Consider the following 19584-nt stretch of genomic DNA (forward strand, 5'->3'; position numbering starts at 1 on the left):
AGAAATAAATCCTGTTTGCTTTTATATACCTCATCCAATTCAGTCCTTTGTTCCCCAGCCGAAAGGGAGTCTCTTTATCACAATATCTCTACAGAACCGGCAACTTCCTCAAATATCTTCATTAACCTATGCAGAACTATCACATCCTTGGTGTAATGTGGTAACCTGAACTACACAATGCATTTGTGTTGTTTTGCCTAATAATGAATACAGTTCTGTTATGAGCTCCCTGCTCCTTTGTGCCTCAGCAATACAAGGCAAGCATTCCATATGTTTTGTTAACCATCTGTCCTGCTATGAACATCACTCTTGTTACTTTACTCTAAATGACCACTTATTGTGTTGTTCATGCTTATCAAATTCATTATCTTGAATTTCTCCAGGTTTAATTCAATTTGCTACTTCTAACTATCTAAATATTGCATTAATATGTGTCACTTTAGGATTAAATCCCAAATTCTAACAAGAGGTAATTGACCTGAAATTTTAACTGTTCCTCTCTCCACAGTTACTGCTTGACCTACTAAAATACACTCAGTGGCTACTTTATAGGTACATCTGTATACTTGCCCATTAGTGCAAATATCTTAGCAGCCAATCACGGGGCAGCATATCAATGCATAAAAATGTAAACATGGTCAAAAAATTTGGTTGTTGTTAAGACTAAACATCAGAATGGGGAAGAAATGTGATCTAAGTGACTAGAAACATAGAAAACCTACAGCACAATACAGGATCCTTCCACCCACAAAGCTGTGCCAAACATGTCCTGACCTGAGAAACTACCTAGGGTTACCCATAGCCCTCTATTTTTCTGAGGTCCATGTACCTCTTAAAAGACCCTATCATATCGCTGTCTTCAGCAGCTCATTCCACGCACTCACTACTCTCTGCGTAAAAAAAACTTACCCCCAATTTCTCCTCTGTACCTACTTCCAAGTACCTTAAAACTGTGCCCTTTCATGCTAGTCATCTCAGCCCTGGGAAAAAGCCTCTGACTATCCACACGATCAATGCCTCTCATCATCTTATACACCCTATCAGGTCACCTCTCATTTTCCGTCACTCCAAGGAAAAAAGGCTGAGTTCACTCAACCTGTTCTCATAAGGCATGCTCCCCAATCCAAGCAACATCCTTGTAAATCTCCTCTGCACCCTTTCTATGGTTTCCACAACCTTCCGACAATGAGGCGACCAGAACTGAGCACAGTGCTCCAAGTGGGGTCTGACCAGGGTCCTATCTAGCTGCAACATTACCTCTCAGTTCCTAAATTCAGTCCCATGACTGATGAAGGCCAATGCACCGTATGCTTTCTTAACCACAGAGTCAACCTGTGCAGCAGCCTTAAGTGTCCTATGGACTTGGACCCCAAGATCTCTCTTATCCACCACACTGCCAAGAGTCTTACCATTAATACTATATTCAGTCATCATATTTGACCTAGCAAAATGAACCACCTCACACTTATCTGGGTTGAACTCCATCTGCCACTTCTCAGCACAGTTTTGCATCCTATCAATGTCCTGCTGTAACCTCTGACAGCCCTCCACACTATCCACAACACCTCCAACCTTTGTGACATCAGAAAATTTACAAACCCATCCCTCCACTTCTTCATCCAGGTCATTTATAAAGATCACCAAGAGTCGGGGTCCCAGAACAGATCCCTGAGGCACACCACTGGTCACTGACCTCCATGCAGAGTATAACCCGTCTACAACCACCCTTTCCCTTCAGTGGGCAAGCCAGTTCTGGATCCACAAAGCATGCCTTGGGTCCCATGCCTCCTTACTTTCTCAATAAGCCTTGCATGGGGTACCTTATCAAGTGCTTTGCTGAAATCCATATACAGTGCATCTACTACTCTACCACATCCTCAAAAAATTCAATCAGGCTTATAAGGCATGACCTGCCTTTCACAAAGCCATGCTGACTATTCCTAATCATATTATGCCTCTCCAAATGTTCATTAATCCTGCATCTCTGGATCTTCATCAATTTACCAAGCAATGAAGTAAGACTCAATGGTCTATAATTTCCTGGGCTATCTCTACTCCCTTTCTTTAATAATGGAACAACATCTGCAACCCTCCAATCCTCTGGAACCTCTTCCATCCCCATTGATGATGCAAAGATCTTCACCAGAGGCTTAGCAATCTTCTCCCTTGTCTCCCACAGTAGCCTGGGGTACATCTCATCCAGTCCCAGCAACTTATCCAGCTTGATGCTTTCCAAAGTCTCCTGCACATCCTCTTCCTTAATATCTTTTCAGTCCACTGTAAGTCATCCCTACAATGGCCAAGATCCTTTTCAGTAGTGAATACTGAAGCAAAGTACTCATTAAGTACCTCTGCTATCTCCTCCAGTTCCATACACACTTTTCCACTGTCACACTTGATTGGTCCTATTCTCTCACGTCTTATTCTCTTGCTCTTAACATATCTGTAGAATGCCTTGGGGTTTTCCTTAATCTTGTCCACCATGGTTTTCTCATGTGACTTTGACCATGGAAGGATTGTTGGTCCCAGACAGGGTGTTTTGAGTATCTCAGAAACTGCTGATCTCCTGGGATTTTCACACACAAAAGTCTCTAGAGAAGGGGCTCCCAACCTGTTGTCCCTGGACCCTTTGCTTAATAGCATTGGCCCATGGCATAAAAACGGTTGGGAACCCCAGCTCTAGAGTTTATAGATAAAGGTGCAGAAGAAACAAAGAGCATCCAGTGAGTGGCAGTTCTGTGGGTGAAAATGCCTTGTTAATGAGAGAGGTCAGAGGAGAATGGCAAAACCAATTCAAACCGACAAGAAGGTGACAATAACTCAAATAACCACACATTGCAATAGTGGTCTGAACACACAACACTTAAAGTGGATGGGCTGCAGCAGCTGACGACCACACTGGGTTGAAGGTGTACTGTACCTAATAAGGTGGCCCTGAGTGTATTTCCAGTCCTTCATGTAAGACATTGGTACTATTTTAGAGTTAGTTATATTTTCCTCAAGATTTCATCCTGCATCAGAAACTTGAGATCATATGCACCAAGATAACTGGCTTCTGTACCCCTATATCATGGTAGCCTAGTGATTAGCACAATGCTTTACAGTACCAGCAACACAGGTTCAATTCCTGGCACTGCCTGTAAAGAGTTTGTATATTCTCCATGGTGACTATGTGGGTTTCTTCCGGGTGCTCCAGTTTCCTCCCACAGTCCAAAGACATTCCAGTTGGTAGGTTAATTTGCCATTGTAAATTGCCCTGTGATTAGGTTAGGGTTAAACCTTGGGATTGCTGGGCAGCACAGCTTGAAGGACTGGAAGGGCCTATTTAACACTGTATATCAATAAATAAAAATATGTTTCAAAAATTAAATCTGATGTCTGATCCAGCTTTTGGAGAAACACATTCACGTTACTTTATCAGGACGTTGTGTTTTTCATTTCTGTGGTTTATTTCTATCCTAATTTTTTTCCTATTGTTTATTTGTCATATAAATCATGTCACTTTCTAGTTTTTCAGTAGCTCAACCACCAGCATGCTGGAAATTGTTAGTATAGTATTAAATGTATCAGTCTTAAAGAGTGAAGGGTGTGGAACTTCACTCTTAACTTCCTTGAATAAACCTACTTCCAAGATTATTTTCATTTGAAATGTTTACCTGAGCTTCTGTGACCACCACCATCATAAGGCACTACCCACTTCTGCTAATTTGCTGTTTCTATATCAGTACACAAAATCAGATCGGAATCAAGATTATTATCACAGACCTCTATCATGAAATTTGTTGTTTTGCAGCAGCATTGGAATGCAATGATGAAAATTACTCTGAATTACAAAGTAAATAAATAAATAGTGAGAGAATGGAATAACTAAGTAGTGTTAATGAACTACAGGTTCCTCCCGCTATCTGAGAGTGCTCCTATGAAACCTTTCGTAAATTGAAATGGCGTGAAGTGAAGAAGCAATTACCATTAGTTTATATGGGAAAAATTTTTGAGCATTCCCATACCCAAAAAAATAACCTACCAAATCATACCAAATAGCACATAATAGCACAATAGCAGATTTAGCCAAAACCGATTTGTAGAAAAAAATTGGCATGTACACGCATGCGCACACACCTGCCCACGCAAAGCTTCATGGTCATGGTAGCCTTTCTTGGGGTAAACACAGTTTTAAAGCGGGCGCCTTTTTTCGTAAAAGCAAAAATCCTCTTCAGATTTCTTTCGGTTAGCGAAACAGGTACTAATGTAGGTCTTTCATAAAAGCGAAGTGGGGTAAAGCGAACTTCCATAAAGCAGGGGACACCTGTATATAGAAATATGATTGGAGAGGGGAAGCAGCTATTCCTAAGTTGCTGAGTGTGGGTCTTCAGACATCCTCCCCGATGGCAATAATGAGAAAGATGGTAATTCCCACTGCTGTCTGGAAGGACTTTGCATCTTTTCCTCATGACCACGGGGGTTTCTCCTGCGTCGTCTGATCATCTCCCACATCCCAAAGAAGTATGCATGAGTAGGTTAATTGGTCAGATGGATGTAATTGGGTGCATGGGCTCATTGGGCCAGAAGGGCCTGGTATCATGCTCTACCTCTCAATGAGAGGTCAAGTACCGTCCCCACCTTAAGTTCCAACAAAACTCTACTATTTAATTAATGGATTTCAAAGTAACAATAAATATTCACTTTGGAATTTAATATACAAGTAATTTAGTAAGCAATGCACTTAATCACAAACAAATAAACATATTGTCGCTCAGGTGGAGAGATCATGAGATCAAATTGCACTGCAGCGAAGTGTGAGCAAAATAACTCTATTTGACACAGCATGAGAATTCCAAATCTGACGGATTTCTTGGCTGCAACATTCATGATTTACTAAGTCTCCTCAATATTTAAACTGCTTTGTGTAACCTCTCGTCAATTCGCTCCAAAGCCAATTATTCAGATCACGGAGCAAGGAAGTTCAGGAGTTCAGTAATGGTACATTTCGTGAATTGATAGCTTTTAAATTATGACTAAGCTCCTCATCAAAAGTGACAATGAAAATAATGGCTCCAGATAGAGGTTGAGCACCCTGCATCCAAAATGCTTGGGGTCAGAAGTGCTTCAGATTTCGAATTCCGTATCTATATAATGAGACAGCTTGGGGATGGGACCCAAGTCTAAGCATGAAATCCATTCACATTACATATACAGCTTATAACCTGAACATAATTTCATATAATATTTTTAACAATTCTGTGCATGAAACAATATTAAGTACATTGAACCAGGCAAGCTATCAATACCTCGGCTGTCCAGGTGTGCATTTAGGCATTGTTTCCAACTCTGAATTTATGTGCTTCTGTTAGCAGTCATTATCTTACACTTTTTCATCACACATATTTACTGAACAGTAAAAATTATTACATACCATTAATATAATGAAAACACAATATATGCCGGGCAACAAAAGCAGCACACAGCATTGAGAGAATACCTGAATCATACCTGAATCAACAATAACAAACAGCAGGCTTTCAGTCTGGTTACAGTATACGGTATTTGTATTTTACTTTTTTTAGGCTTATGTAAGGTATAAAAATGAAAGATTGAATTTAATTACAGGTAAGTGTAATGAAAACTGAAAAAAGGCAGCATTTTATTTTTACTCAATAATTACGCTGGTCATGTTACCCTCAAACATAGGACTTTAGGTGGAGATGAAGTTCAGATTTCATGCAAAAATACATTTTGTGAGTTCACTTCTCAAAATAATCCGTGGTGCACAGAAATCTGCGCAGCCTACCCAGTGCCTTGTGGAATTTTTCATTTGTGCCGTCATGTCGGTGCTTAAAAGAAATTTCATATTTCAGAGGTTTTCAGATTTTTGGATAAGGGGTGATCAACCTGTACCAATATTCAGCAATAGTATCTGCCTACTATTGAACAGTCTAGAGATGGGCTCTTGACCTCAATCTACCTTGGTGTGGCTTTGCATCTTATTTTGTGCCTACTCTGCACTTCCTTGTATCAACACTTCACTCTGCATTTTGTTACTGCTTCTCCCTTGCTCACTGATGTGATGAAATGATCTCTGTGGATGGCATGCAAAATAGTTTTTCTCTATATCTCAGTACACGTGACGATAATGAGCCCAATTCATGCTAATACAAGTGGGAGCAGAAATAGGTTGTACTTCTTCCTGAGTCTAACCCACTGTTCAATCTGATCATAGAGTATCCTGTACTTTCTCTCTAGTTCCCTGGATCCTCTGATTCATTTAAAAGTTCCAAACCCTTCAATAATCATCCATACACCACTGGGAAAGAAAAGTGAAAAGTTTTGCAACCTTTGTCTATAGAAATTTCTCCTATAATCTTGCCTTCCGTTTGAATACATAAAATTGATGCAATTGAATATTTTTTTTTTCATGTATGAATCTTGGAACATCTGGGATGTTTCATGTCATCAGGAAAGTTTGCCTAGACACTGTCGTGAGTTATAATACTGTGCATCATTCTGTATGAAACCCTCCTTTGGAAAGCTTGGATTACACTGAGGCACTTGATGGGTATTCCCATGACAACTGAAAAGACTACTTTCAATCTGAGACTATAGCCAAGTGAAATATGTATCCATCTCCTGCTTTCCCCATTAAACTCATCTCCAAAATTCCTACACCCCCTCTCCTGACAATCTGCAACTCTCCCTGAACTCAGCCAGTCCCCTGGCCTGCAATTCCAGGAATTAATTAAGAAATGTGAAGAGAACAGTTCCTACCCCTGAACCATCAGGCTCCTGAACAAAAGAGGATAACTACACTCATCTGTTAAGACGTTCCCACAACCAATGATCTCACTTCAAGAACTCTTTATCTTGATATTTCATGTTATTTAATGCTGTTTATTTATATTTGCATTTGTACATTTTGTTGTCTTTTATGCTTTACTTGATCTTTCATTGATCCTGTTATAGTTACTATTCTGTAGATTTGCTGAGTGCCCATAGGTAAAAGAATCTCAGGGTTGTATGTCGAGCCATTTGCTGTATGTACTCTGAACTTTGACTGCTTAACCTGTTTTAATCTAATGTTTTAAAACTTCAATCCACCATGGTATTCAGTTATTTATAATGGCCTGGGAAAGACCATCTCTTCAAACAAACTGGCCACACATAGGACAGTAAAACTGAAGGCCTGCATTTCTCTTTCAGGAGCTATCTGCCAGTCATTTTCAGAACTGTTTGATTTCACCATAATTTGCTCTGAAAATTGCAGAAATGAAGCCATTACTATGCAGTACCCACATCTTTCATACAAAGTGCCACAATTACCACACATTTAAATTTGAATGATAAAAAGGAAATCAGGACAAGGGCTCTGCATTAATGTAATGCTGAGATTCAGCTCCGAACTGTATTATAGCTCGATAATGTAGCCCAGTGAAATTACACCCATGTGACATATCATATAATTGACAAATGCTAATTTATTTCTTTCATACGGAGGGTGAGGGCATTATCAAAATATTATTTATTAACTGTATTTTTGGCAGTTTCTATTGTCTATAAAAAACCCTAAATATCTAAGACAAACAGTTATTTTTTAAAAAGTCTTTATTTTCAATTATCTAAAATCACAGCTCGCACAATTTTAGGTTTTAAAACAAAACATTTAAAAACCCTCAGATCTACTTTTTCAAACAAAAAGCAGTAAGCAATAAAATCATGTCAGCCATGAATTGGGCTGAAAGAATGTAATTTCTAGTCAATCACCTTTGTTTCCGTACGTGCAGTGCAGTGATGTGGCTGCACTGAGAGAGGATAAAATTCTGGTGTTTGTGTAAACATAGCTGGCAAGTCAACTGCCATGTATATGTTTTTTCCTTGTTACTCATTCTCAGGGAAAATTAAAATAAAATCAATGCACATATGTAAGGTTTTCCTAAACACTACAATTTAGCCAAGTTATGATAAAAATCCAAAATTTCAAGACAACTAGAAATAAAAATTGAAAAAATTAAATTCACCATTTCACTCCCTTTAGCTTGAAAGATTCAATGATAATGTCAATTAGGGCTTGAGGTGCCCGAAACATCAGAAGTATTTTGAGAAGAAAGGATGAAAACCTTCAAGAAGAAATTCAGTTTTAGTCCCCAGTACTAAGTGGAGGGAGGAGCATTCACCACATCTGTACTTCCCGCAATCCTGTTGGCAACACCTACCCTCCTCCAATTCAACAGTCACCAACTTCAAAGGGCACCAGGGTGGCACAGCAGCTAGTACAACACTATTACAGCTCAGGGCACTGCGGTTTGGAGTTCAATTCCAGCGTCTGAAAGGAGGTTGTACATCCTCCCTGTGAACGCATGGGTTTCTTCTAGGTGTTTCCGTTTCCTCCCACAGTCACAGTATACCAGTGAGAAGGTTAATTAGTTATTGTAAATTATCCTGTGATTTGGTTTGGGTTAAATAGGTGGGTTGCTGGTCAGTGCAGCTCATTGAAACAGAAGGCCCTGTTCTGCATTGTGTCATTTAGCATTAGAAACCAAATTTCAACTTTTCTATGCCTTTGAATTCTACCAGATGAATATTGCTGGGAATTGAGAGAATTACTGAGACTGATGATGCCTGAAAATGAGCTTTTGCTGGACCTGGTACCTCTATAGTTTTATGACTGAAGCTGTGACACATTAACAGTGACACATTTCACTTTAGAATACAAACAGCAGAGTTGTGGCTGCATTTGCATTTATAAGCAATGCAAAACTGGTGGAGTGATGCTGAAGCTGACCAGGAAAACAGAAAAATAATCCACTGGAGCCAAGAAATGCATGATTGACAGTTTCAGCAGCAGGCGTGGAAGACATTACAGAGGTAGAAGTAGAGAGTCTTGATGTAGGAGAGATATGGGTTCAGAAGTTCAGCCCAGGGTTAAATAGAATGGCAAATTTGAGAGTGCTTGTGTAAGCCTTACAAGGAAGACAGCAAGTGTGAAAGAGCTATGAGATAACCAACTGAGACTGTAGCAGGGACCTAAGACTATCCATACATAAGGTTTATGGTATAATATACCTTACACTGTATATGCTGTACAGTAAAATATCCATGAAAAGCTCACTTTGAAATGCTAATGGTACCAAAAAGTGAATGTACACAGCTTGCAAAACCAAGTGTTTAGAGCAGACAGAAGATGGATTAATTCCCAGGGGTATTGGTCTTCCCAATATTTCATTGCTCAAAGACTTGGTCATACAATACAGAATATCAGACAGGTAACATGACAAATCAGAACCATTGAAGAAAGAGCTGAGTACTACCAACATACACGATGAACATCATCATACCAATACAATTGTTGGAATATAGCCTTCAGGGATGTGTTCAAATCATCCCAAGCTCTCTATTAGCTGGCTATTAACTTCTGGTAGATAAATATAGCTGCCTTAGAAAAGAACAAAGGGATTTAAATTTGCTATTTGTCCTGAATTTTATCAGACAATCAGCTTCTCCCATCTTTCAAATGTAATGGTAATGATGAATGTGCTGGCCAAAGTCTCTTTTTTACTGATGCTAAACAAACCATAAGACTTAGCAACACTGAGCTCAAAGGAAACCAGTTATCAAAATGAGAAAAACACTACCATAGAAACTTTGCAGCATCAAACTTAGCGTCGTCCACTATTTAGTAATTTCCAGGCAAAACTCATGAAATAAAATAGGGCTAAACAACTGACCAATTCAAATCATTTCCCACCTTAAACAGATGGATAAGTGAAAGATTACAAATGTTTAGGCTTTTAGCTTCTTCCCACTTACTTTCTAATTCTGAAGTAAGGTCTTGGCCCAAAGCATCAACACAAAAAGTTTCCCTGTTTAAAATGTCTTAGAAAGAAAGAAATTCTCAGTACTGATCAAGGGTCTCATCCTAAAACATTCACTCTTTATTCCTTTCCATTGATGCTGCCTAATCTGCCATGTTCCTCCAGCATTTTGTGTGTGTGTTACTCTGGATTTCCAGCATCCGCAGAATTGCTTGCGCCTACAAATATTAAGTGCCACTTTAAGCGTAATATCCACCATATTTTATAATTTCCATCAATGTCGGTGATTGTGGAGGATGGTTCTGTGATAATGGATTGGACTATTGCGTTCATGGACTCTGGACTATTTTCAGACTTGTGGTTTTTATATTCTGTGGTGTTTTATCCCCTGTGCCTTTTCTGTTTTGTAGTGCGAGGGGAGGGTGTTTGAGGGTTGATGCTCTGTTAATTTTTTGAGCGGGGAGGGGTTGTTTATTTGGTGGATTGATGTTCCTTTTCTGTTTTGTGTGGGGTTTTGAGGGTATTGATGACTGGAATGTTGGGGTTTTTTGGTATGGGGGGAGTGATGTTTCTCTCTGAATGACTTTCATGATCTTTCTTTCATGGCCATCTGGAGAATACAAATTTCAGAGTTGTATAAGGATAAATGTTTTGATAATAAATGAACCTTTGAACTTCGTTACTCAGTAGAGTCGAATTAAATATTTCAAAAATATGTATAACTGCAGGCATTCTATTCAATATAGATACTCCCCGGTACATTGAAGAAATTCCCAGGGTAGTGTTACAAAAATCACATTTATTATAGATTTACATTAATCTTCCCCCGCCCGGACTGAATTTCAAGTTCTTTAGTTTAATCATCCGTTAAACGCTGTCAGGATTACTTTAAAAACAACGACGGATTGGTAACAATAAAACGGACCAAGACCCCTCCATTCTTCTACTCTGAGCACCAGGGTTTCTCCAGTCTTGAAGGTGACAGCTCCCGCGTTATCACATCGCTGCGGTTACCATAGAAACAGCTGGCAATAGCGTGAGGGCTACTGTCAGATTTTTCCGATCACCTGCTGGTACATGCCACTTAAACAAATGCCGGGTGTGCTTGATGCCAGCCCCCCAAAGGCACGCGCTGCACCGAGCACAAAGAACCTCCTCGCAATCCATTTAATTCAACTTGTTCTCACCCCCATTACCAGCACATTTCATCCTTATCAGATCATAGTGAAGCATGTGCCAGTGACTGGGTCCCAACAAAGTAACAGCAGGTCGAGTCAGCATTGGCCAACAGAAAGATAAATTCTTCAGTAAATGGAAACGAGGAAATTTTTGTTCTCCAAAATAAAAGCAGCAGTCATTTTCAAATGACAATTGCCGGAGGCGTGTTTGCCGTTGTTGGAAGTCAATAATTATTTCAGTTGATCAAAGTGTACCGTCGTTACTAAGATAAGGTTGATTAAAAAGAAACAAGTTATCCTGTTAAATATTAACACGCATCCTTAACAATATTGCTCCTGTATTAAGATCGCGATAAAGTTCCTTTGTTCCACTGTACCAAGCACTATTAATTCTACAACATCAAACAAAATTTCCTGATGTATGCACGTCTCAGAACAGAGAAATTCATGCATAATTAAAAGTGACAGAATAATTTACCTTCAAATGAGGATGCCCTGCATTGAACACTGCAGATGTGCAAGTGGATATCGTGTGGAGTATTGGGCGGTGTGAGAGTGCTCACTGACCAAAACCGCCGGCCTATCAGCTATTCCCTGTGACAAGGCAATACCAAGAGTGCCCGCAGTATTTACAGCTCGTATGCGGTGTTCATGTGCGTTGAGCCTTTGTAATGTGTGCTCGTCTCCCTCCACATTGTGTCTGGGAACATGACAGGGCTGCCAGACTGTCTGATTGGCTGGTACTGTGGCTCAGTGAGAATGCATGGATTTTTCTGCCCTTAAGCTTCAGCTCCTCTCCCGGGGAAAGAGTGAGGGAAATATCGCTTAACTAAGTGCTTAGTTTGCCTGGACGATTCAAAGACGCAAGTTCACATCCCCCAGATGAACTCGGAGCCAAAGATGTCCGGCCCTGAAATATGAACAGTATCCAGCTTCGTTTCGGGCCTGAACATAGAATGCTATTAAAAGCATAAGCTTAGTCTGCTGATTAACCAATGAGCTGTGCTCTCTTGCTGCCCCAATTCTGTGGTAATCAGCATTAAAGCAAAGCAGATGAGAATGACATAATGCATTAAGGAAGTGATTTACTGTCCTGGGCAATGCAACTACATTATTAACTAATCCATTTTTTAACTGTATGATAAATGTCAACTCTGTCACAGAAGAGATTCTCATGAAAGACATCATTAGCTGAATTGCTATTAACAGCACACAAAAGAATTAGCATCAAGTAAGGCTAACTAGTTGAATGCTGGACATTAATCTGAATGCCAGAGGGCCATCATACAGCATGGAACTAGGCCCTTTGGCCCAACAAGTCCATGCTGACCAAGATGCCGGTCCAGGCTAGTGCCAATTTCCTATTTGGTCCAAGCCCTACTAAACATTTCCTATTAATGTACTTGTTCAAGTTACTTTTAAATGTTATTCATATACCTGCTATTGTGCCCGTGAGAGTTATGGACTCAACTAAGCACATCACAGAAACCAGCTGCCTCCAGTGACTCTATTCACACTTCCCGTGCCTTGATAAAGCAGCTAAGATAACCAGAGACTCTTCAGCCATTGACTGAAGATACAAAAGCCTGAAATACAAACTACCAGATACAAGGACAGCTTCTGTCTCACTATATTGTACAGAACTCTTTTGTGATAAGGTTGACTTCACAGTCTACCTTATTGCCTATCTACACTACACTTTCTCTGTAACACTGAATCTCAGATTCTGCTGTTTCCCCTTCTACTAGCTTAATATACTGTAACAAAATGAACTGTATGGGTGACATGTCAAATAAACTGTAGTGTGTCAATAATAACCCGGTTATAATAATAACCCACTTGCTTCCACTCCAGTGCTGGACCTTCTGACACAGTGGATCGTCAAGCGCTTTCCTTGGCAGGGCAGGAAGGTGTAGGGCATGGTGTGTGCCTGTCAGGAGGGGAAATGCAGAGGCTTCACCCATTCTCCTGTTTTGTAAACCTCTATGTGCTCCTACCAGAGAGACTCACAAGCTATTTCTTCCACAAATTTCTTCTCCATTTTGGTCATAGCTTGGGGATTCCAGTCAGTTAAAGTTCAAAGTAAATTTTATTATCCAAGTACATATATGGCACCATATACAACTCCGAGATTCATTTTCTTGTAGGCAGACTCAATAATCCATAATACAATAAAAATCACAACAAAATCAATGAAAGACTGCCCAACTAGAGTGTTGAATCAGAGTGCAGAAGACAACAAACTTTGCAAATACAAAAAGAGGAAATAATAATAAATGAATATCAAGAACATGAGATGAAGAGTCCTGGAAAGTGAGTCCATTGGTTGTGAGAACATTTCAATGATGGAGCAAGTGAAGCTGACTGAAGTTATCCCCTTTAGTTCAAGAGTTTGATGGTTGAGGGGTAATAACTGTAACTGAATCTGGTAAGTGTGTTGCACACTTTTTTTCATGAAAGCATCTTCTTTTTATCTTTGCAAATCTCTTGCTGTAACAGAGCTTAGAATTCCTGATTTAGGAGTCTGATGCCAGGCCTGTGTTTTCATGTGGCAAATGTAGAATGGCCACAGGAATACTGAGGCCATCTATGTCCTTGACAAACTCTCTGCCCCTATTGGCTTTCGGCATGATATTTCATTCGGACTTTGACCCCCAGATGGTCCTTGCACTGCTAAACAATCCTGTAAGTCATAGCTATCAGCTATTTGTTGAACTTCAAATTGTTGAACAGAAAGCATTGAGCTGTGAATACCTTGTGTTTGTGGTTAGTCATTTCCTAGACCTCCATGACATCCTCAGCAGACTGGCCCTAATGTTTTCTGGTGGTAAAGTCATAAATCTCTTCACAAATGCTAATACGTGGGCACTCTGATTCCTATTGGTTGTACATTGTTAGGTTGTCTGTCAGATATTGTCTGAGAAGAGCTGCCTTTGCAGGGACCTTCAACATTAATTTTTCTGTTATATAATGGCCAGGTTGATGGAAATAACCAATTAGTTTGTGGTCACCTTGGCAGTCATCAACACCCATCATCGGCAGAGTTGAAATGGATATGCACATGATTTCTTGCTTGAAAGTTAACTTAGTTTAACAGGTATCTGTTTGGATCAAGGTGTTACTGTGAAGGCATGCATTTGTTTCTGTGATGAACACATTGTTTCCTTGGACAAATTTGCCCAAGTATTTCATCAGGAGGACAGTAAGAGTTATTTTTCCCTATTCTTTCCTTGTCAATTGAAGCTTTCCAGGGACATACTTAATAACCCAGAAGGATCAGTTTGTAGTCATCTGAGATGCAGGCCAAGTTTTTATTCCAAAGCTTTCCTTGCTCCCATCTTTACTATCCAGGTTTGGAGTGAATATATTGATCCATATTATGAGACCAGTTGTGTATAGTTTTGGTTGGCCCATTGCTGGAAGGATGTGGAGGCTTTAGAAAGGGTAATGAAGAGGTTTACCAGGATGTTGCCTGGATTAGAGGGTATGATCTATGTGGAGAGGATGGATAACCATGGATTGTTTTCGAGACCTGATAGAAGTTTATAAAAGTATGAGAGACGCAGATATAGTGGATGGTCAGGATCATTTTAACAGTGTAAAAATGTCAAATACTAGAGAAGCACACACAAAATGCTAGCAGAACTCAACAGGTCAGGCAACTTCTATAGAAATGAATAAACAGTCGATGTTCGTACTGAGACCCTTCTTCAGGATGGGAAAAGAAGAAGGAGGATGCCAGAATACTAAATGACGTGCATTTGAAGAGAGGGGGAGAGAGCTATTTTACACAAAGAGCACTGGGTGCCGGAATGAGCTGCCGGGGCAGTGGTGGAAGCAGATACTAGAGTAGTGTTTAGGGGGCTTTTGCATAGATACATGAATATGCCATGAATGGAGGGATAAGGATCGTGTGCATGCAGAAAAAGATCAGGTTAATTTGGTATCATGTTCGATGCAGAGGTCATGAGTCAAAGGGCGTGACCTGAGCTGTATTGTCCTATATTCTATAGGCTACAAGAGCCAGCAGGCCACAAAGGACTTTTGGAAGAGGCCTTCATGGTGTTGGCAGGGCTCAGTCTGTGCAGCTGCAAGCACAGGAATAGGATGATCGGCCTGGGCTGGGAGATGAAATAAGTCATTGGACTGGGGAAGTAGGAGGAGAGAATGAGTGGAGAGATGGACATTCCCTGTCCTCTCTTTCAATTATTTTACAAGGCTCAATTATGCCAAGACATGTTAGGGCTATTGTTTAGTGATGAGGATAAAAAAGGGACTGCATGTGAGTGCTTGCTGGTTGGCTCCGATGTAATGTGTCAAAAGGCCTTTATCCATTTTGTATTGCTCTATATGCTGATATTATCTGTGGAAAATCTTCATATACCTTAGAAAGAGTACATCTGAATAAAGTAGTACAACAAAATAACCGTTATCCATCATTAAAACCATTTGTTTATAAAGAATATGCCTCGCCACTACAAATCTAGTAATATATTGAAAACTATTATCTATACCAGTGAGCACAAACTATCACTGATGTCACAAATCCACTAAAAAGAATCTGTAGGGACTTGTAAGAATGAGGAACAAGCCATGGTAATTTATAAACTGAAAAATGCTAGAATTTTATTTGCTATGGCTTTGATTCTCATTCTTAAGAGACTCTACTTGCCTGAAAATACTAGTAGATGAGGAATGTCTCCAGAAAAAGTAGTGGAATGAATGTTCCATGTCAGTAGCCGTTTGTCAGAATCAGTAAAGTTATGGGTGGGTTTTAAGATATTGAAAATGCTAAGATTTAAAGAAGGAAGGAGGAAAGACATTTATATTGTGGCTGGCCCATGATAAAGGGAAGATATGTGAGACTAAATAATAAATAGAACATGAGAACATTAGAAACAAATACAGAAGGCCATTTGTTAGATGTAATCTATTCTACCTTTCTTTATATTATTGACTTGTGTAGAGTTAAAGTATATTATACCTTCAAATCATTAACATAAATTGTAAAAAGCTGAATCCCCACCATTGAAACCTACAGTATAACACCCAACTAGTTACAGCTCGCCAACATAAAACGACCCATTTATCATATCTCCATTTTCCATCTGCTAACCAATGATAGTAATACCCTGGGTACCATGATTCCTAATGTTAAGTAGACATCTTAACAAACACCTTTTGAAAATGCAAATAGTCCTTATTGTTACGAACCCTGTAACTGGGTCACTTACCAGCAAAGATAGAGAGGTCCGCTGAAGTCTGATGGTACGATTTTTAAATGTTTTTATTTATAAAGGGGCACAAAAGTAAGGTTAATACAAACATTCAGATAATCTACGTCGTCAATACTCAATCTAAAGCGCGGGTATAGTAATAATCATCAATAAGAAGTGGCTCTATCGTTTTGTCTAGGGGTAAAAATATTGTCCGATGGAAATATAAAAGTCTCGCAAGTTCATGCAGGCTTTAGCCTTTTGGGGACTGCTGGGTTTCACTTGTTGGAGAGAGAGAGAGATTTTTGGTGAGAAAAGAAACTTGCCCAATCTTTAGGACGCAAACCGTTGAATCGGGAACGTGGGTTCCCCGTTGTTAGTTCAAAGTCCTTTTCGGTATTATCAGCCACCCGTTCCCCAGGCCAGGGGAAACGGACCACACGTGGCTTCTGAATAGCTTCCCGTTATCACGGGAGCGATGAGCGATGGTGTCTCCTTCTGGTGCGTCGCTAGGGGACTGCCCCCTGCAGCCCCTCTTTTATCTTGACTTGCAGGGTTGTAGATGTCAATCAGGGTGGGGTGATGCAATCTCCAGCCCACATTGCCCGAGGGTGTACACGTAGCCCAGTCCACATTGCCCTGAGAGCTGGCACGTAGTATAGGATCGCAATCCACAAAGGTGTCTCCAAGAAACAATGGCCAAATCCGTTGCTTTGTCCTGCTGAGGATTCCCTCTCACTTCCTGGGTCCAAGACCCGAATTAATAGCGATCTTGTGATTCTCAAGAAGGAGGGGGCTGGGATCATAACATCTCCCCTCTTAAAAACGTTTTTACCAGCGGTTAAAAACGGAGTGGTACAGAGTCTTACAGGATTTTAGAATCTACCATAATACAAAAGCTTTTCTTTTAACTACAGAGCCATACAGTTATACATTTAATTCAGCATCTAAACAGTTCGTGATTGCAGTGTCCCTTCCTTTACTAGCTTAACATCCTGTGCCTTACTAAAGTCTTATAGCATCAGACTTCAACTTAATAACCACCTATATTTTTTTTTAACAAATCTAACGAGTTGTGATCCCCGACGGGTAGCCAGGCAGGCTTCCAAGGGGTTTGTCTTTATTATTCACATGCCTTGCTGAAATCCCGTACAACCGGCTGGGCTATTTAAAAATGGCGTCCTTCATTAACCTTCGTCTCTTTTCCGGTGAGTTCCTATGGGAGGAACTCGGGTAGTTTGGCGAGGTAAACTCCCGCCCGCCTCGTTCATAGGGGTTATTTTATCAACACCGTGTCCCAAACTTAGACCATCTTCTGAATTTCCACCCCATTCTTTAATTTTACTCAAGTTGCTAGTTTTCTCTTCAGGACCCTTCAGGCTATTAGTTTTGAATTCAAACTCTTTGTTCAAGCAGCATTTCAGATTCTGCCTCGTCACACCCCATTCTGGAATAACAATAGGATGGGGGGCCCCGGCATCTCCCGGGTTAATCTGTAAGCGATCTGCAGGGTTTAAAATTTCTTCATTTGATTTGGGAACTACAAATTTTCCGGTTCCTTCAATAATCATATTTATCTTCCCATTTTCGAGTTCCGCTTTAAGTTTTACCACACCTTCGAGCTCGGACCCCGGGGAACTTCCACCTCCCCCTATTACCAAGGTTAACCCTTTCTTCACTGAACCCAGTCTATCTGACCCAAAAGGACAGCTGTCTCGTCCAGCTGAATCAAATACCTCAGACTTTTTCTGAGCTCCGTGACTAGGTTCAGGACCACGTGCATCCCCATCTTGGACACACTTCAATGGGACATTGACCTCTTCCAGGCTTTCAATACCCGTACCTTTTTCAAATTCCAAATTCCCTTGCTCCTCCCAGCTACTCTCTAGGCAACTCCCTTCCAGAGTAAACTCAACCCCACGGGCTGAAACAACCTCATCTGCCAACCCAGCAGACCTCTCCAAGGTAATGGCATCCTTTTCATCTAGGACTCATCTCATTATCGGGAACACTTTTAGAACTCTCAACTTCTTCAAACAATTCTGCCAAACCAGACAGATCATCCATGTCCAACTCTGGACCTTTAAACAGCTTTATCTGTTTCTCATCTTTATTTCCTACCTCTAGGACCTTTCTCTTCGCTAAGGGAAGATCTATCTCCTCTCCCTTACCCCCTTTCACTTTACTACTCTTCGTTTTACCACCCTCTAAACCCTCGTGGCACAGGGTCGGTAAAGACGTCTCCGCCAAATCAAAACTGCTCAGATTTAAACTGCTCTCGGTCTCAGCTGCCGCTCTCGACAGGCTGCAAGTGACCGCGCATGCGGGATAGCTCTTGGACGCTAGGGGCGGGGCCTCAACACGCACCGGTCGGCGGGTCATCGTCATGGCTGACCAAACTTTACCCCCTGCTAAATCGTTCCCAAGAAGGACGTCCACGTCAGTTCTCGGGAATTCTGATGGCACCCCTATTTCAACTGATCCATACACCAGCTCACAATCCATAATGACCTTATGTAAGGACACCATTTCTATCCTTTTATTTATCCCCTCCACCGCTATCATGCCCGTTTTTTGACTACCCTCGAGTACCTTACGGCGGATCAATGATAGTTCAGCCCCTGTATCTCTCCAGATCCGTATGGGAATTGGCGGGTCCCCCTCAAAGACACGGTTCCGTGTGACAGACAAATCTCAGACCCTTCTCGTACTCTGCCTACCCAGGGCTCTCTTGTCAATTTTCTGATTACCACTGCAACCCCGATAGGGACCGCTGCTTTCCCTTTTTCTGGCTCCTTCCTCGGAGCAAAGCACCGAGACGCAACATGCCCGCTCTTCCCACAATTAAAACAGGTCAAGCCCGGAAATCTCTGGCCGCCTGGCCTTTCCCCCTCAAACTTACCACTAGCTCCCGGCGGGACCTCTGCCTCAGCCGGCGGACTTTCTCAATCGTTCCCATGGTCTCTCGGGGTACTTTTATTCGAGGGAAACTTTGTCTTGTGGGTTAGGGCATATTCATCTGCGAACCTAGCAATTTCTGAGATGGACTTATTCGGCTTCTCATTCAAATACATCCGGATCTCCTCCGGAACACATCCTTTAAATTCCTCAATCAAAAATAACTCCCTGAGACGCCCATGATCCTCGCCCACCGTTTCTGCAGTGCACCAACGGTCCAAGAGCATCCCCTTCTCATGGGCAAACTCGGTATATGTCTGATTCCACCCTTTCCGTAAATTTCTGAACCTTTGTCTATATGCTTCAGGTACTAGCTCGTAACTCCAGAGAATGGCCTCCTTTACTTTGGCATAATTCTCCGCTTCCCCCTCCTCCATGGACAACGCCGCATATGCTCGTTGTGCCTTCCCTTTTAACACACTTTGTAAC

The 19584-nt window shown here is 41.0% G+C and overlaps 1 protein-coding gene across 1 annotated transcript in view; it reads right to left on the minus strand.

Moving 5' to 3' along the window:
• sorbs2b (sorbin and SH3 domain containing 2b) overlaps positions 1–11592 on the minus strand; it is a 452225-nt gene extending 440633 nt beyond the window's left edge. The window contains exon 1 of the mRNA XM_073048156.1: positions 11460–11592. The gene's annotated coding sequence lies outside the window, so the exon portion shown is untranslated. The remainder of the gene's footprint in view (positions 1–11459) is intronic.
• Between the last annotated feature and the right edge of the window lie 7992 nt (positions 11593–19584).

The sequence above is a fragment of the Hemitrygon akajei genome, chromosome 6 (assembly GCF_048418815.1).
Source record: "Hemitrygon akajei chromosome 6, sHemAka1.3, whole genome shotgun sequence".
NCBI classification, from domain to species: Eukaryota; Metazoa; Chordata; class Chondrichthyes; order Myliobatiformes; family Dasyatidae; genus Hemitrygon; species Hemitrygon akajei.